The 2,548-nt window shown below is 45.4% G+C and overlaps 1 long non-coding RNA gene across 1 annotated transcript in view; it reads left to right on the top strand.

Annotated features, from left to right (window-relative positions):
• The window catches only part of LOC115071043, a 3,454-nt gene that overhangs the window by 380 nt on the left and 526 nt on the right, over positions 1-2,548 (top strand). Inside the window, exon 2 of the long non-coding RNA XR_003850149.1 lies at positions 1,941-2,189. This is a non-coding gene — a long non-coding RNA (uncharacterized LOC115071043). The remainder of the gene's footprint in view (positions 1-1,940; positions 2,190-2,548) is intronic.

Here is a 2,548-nt window from a genome sequence, read left to right as displayed (position 1 = left end):
TCTCTCTCTCTCTCTCTCTCTCTCTCTCTCTCTCTCTCTCTGTATTGTGTGATAATGTGTGCTCTGACCTCTGCATGAACACACACCTGCACACTCAAATGCACACAGGATATCTGGTGTTTTCCTCTAGCACTCTCTGACTTCCTACCTTGTGACAATGTTTCTCACTGAACCGGAAGCTTGCTGATTAGACCAGGTTGACTGGCCAGTGAGTTCTCAGAATCCTTTGTCTCCGGTCCCCGATGCTAGGGTTACAGGCACAAGCAGCCATGCGTGGCTTTTCGCATAGATGTTTGAATTTGAACTCAGGTCGGGTCCTCATGCTTGCTGAGCACTGTAACCCACTGAGCCGTCTCCCCAGTCCCCGAGAGTCATTATTTAAACCCAGGTCTACCAGCTGCCTCTGCCCACACAGGGGAATCCTGCCTTACGGAAGGCAGTGTCTTGGTCTTTTTTTCCTGACTTACTGTGGAGATTAAACTCAGTCACTGCGGCAAACATGTGACAAGTGGGAGGGGGTGAAAGCTTCATTTTTCTTCCTTGCTGACCTGTTTGGAGAGCCAGAGTGTAGGGGACTGCGTGTAAAAGGATTTTGAGTCATCTTTTTAATGGCACGATGCTAGGTGCAGAGTACCTCGATATTTTTAGAAACCCAAGTTTATTTAAACAAAGAGCACGAGTTATATTTCCATTTCTGCTGAGAATCTTTGCAGATGAACTTCTAGTATGTTTTTAGGAAGTAAAGCTGCTTGATGAAACTATGTTGGATAGTAACTAAAAATTAATTTAAAAAGGGAAAATGAAAACTATTACTTCCCTTAGAAACAGCTTTGCTATTTTAAAAAGTTATTTATTTTGAGGCAGGGTCTCAGATTGAAGCCCTGCTTGGCCTGGAACTCACTGTATAGACCACACTGGCCCAGAACTCCCAGAGATTTACCAGCTTCTGCGTCTTGAGTTGTTGGGATTAAAGGGGTGGCCTAACATGCCCAGCTATTTTTAACTTTGTTTACGCGTGTGTGTGTGTGTGTGTGTGTTATAGGACATCTTACAGGAGCTGACTCTCTCCTTCCACCATATGTATACTGGGGTTTATACTCAGGCTGTCGGCAAGGGCCTATGCCTGCTGAGCCAATCCCCTGGCCCTGATTACTGTTTTTTTAAAACTTGATTTATTTTTATTCTATGTGTATGAGTATATTGCCTGCATGCATGTGAGTGCACCTATGTCGTGCAGTGCCCAAGGAGGTCAGAAGAAGGAGTTGGATTCTCCTGAAACTGAAATTAAAGATGGTTGTTAACCACCATGTGGGTGCTGGGTCCTCTGCAAGAGCAGCCAGTACTCTTAACCCCTGAGCCATTTCTCCAGCCCCCTGATTGGCTGTTTTAAAAAGTATTCAAACTCTTTAGAAAAGTGAAAAATGAAAAAATTACAGTAAGTAATTCAGAACAGCACCAGAAATTGCTATATCCAATGCTGAATGCACTTGCATCTTTCCAGGTGGACATCTGAGTAGATAAGACTTATAAAAATGGCATCATGGACTGGGTATTGTGATGCATGCCATTAATCCCAGCACTTGGGAGGAACACAAGTTCAAGGTCATCCTGCTTGACGTAATTCGTTAGAGGCCAGCCTGGGCTTTAGTAGACCCTGTCTCAAAAAGGATAACCACAAAACAAAGCCAAAGAAATCATTGGATTTGACAGAAGAAAAAACTAGAAAACTGAACTTCAAAAACTATTTCTTCTCTTGATTTGATTATTATGCTAGTTATGCTGGCTAGAGCATTTTCAATTGCGTCAAAATAGCTGTCTGAACCCATAAATAAAAACAAGTATGTGTGAAGAGCTAAAATAACTTCTTTATTTGAAATACTTCCTAAAGTAGCCTTCTAATGTTGTGTAGAGGCCGTGACACAGTATTTTGACCATTTTAGGTGACACAGAAGGAAGACCCGGCCTGTCCGCAGGAGGAGGACTCTGGCCTGTCCGCAGGAGGAGGACCCGGCCTGTCCTCAGGAGGAGGACCTGGCCTGTCTGCAGGAGGAGGACCCGCCCTGTCCTCAGGAGGAGGACTCTGGCCCGCCCCCTTTTCTGTCTCTCATTTTCTGCTAGCTATGTTCTTGTGGCTCAGCTTCACATTGCTATGACAAATGTCTCGGGTAATCAGCGTAGGAAGAGATCAGGTTCGTTTTGGATGATTTGTTCTGTCTGTATGGTACCTCTAGAGGCTGTGTCCCATGATCAGGCAGCCCCATTCATTTGGGCTGATGGGGTAGCAAAGCTGTTCACAGGAGCCAGGGTAAAGGCAGAAAGAGGAAGGGGCTGGGATCCCACTGTCTCTTGTCAGGGCATGTCCACACGATCTGAAAACCAACACCAAATGAGGCCTCACATCTTAAAGGTTCTATCATCTTCCAATAGGGCCAAGAAGGGGACTCAGCCCTTAACAGACAGGACTTTGGGGGACATTTAAGATGCAAACTGTTCCCTTCCCAACTCTCCCTTCCCTTCTTTCCCTCCTCCCTGACCTCCCTCCCTCCTC

The sequence above is a fragment of the Nannospalax galili genome, unplaced genomic scaffold, assembly GCF_000622305.1.
Source record: "Nannospalax galili isolate Female #2095 unplaced genomic scaffold, S.galili_v1.0 scaffold1350, whole genome shotgun sequence".
Taxonomy (NCBI): Eukaryota; Metazoa; Chordata; class Mammalia; order Rodentia; family Spalacidae; genus Nannospalax; species Nannospalax galili.
Note: the sequence above shows the minus strand (reverse complement) of the source record. Positions and strands in the feature narration are given on the sequence as shown.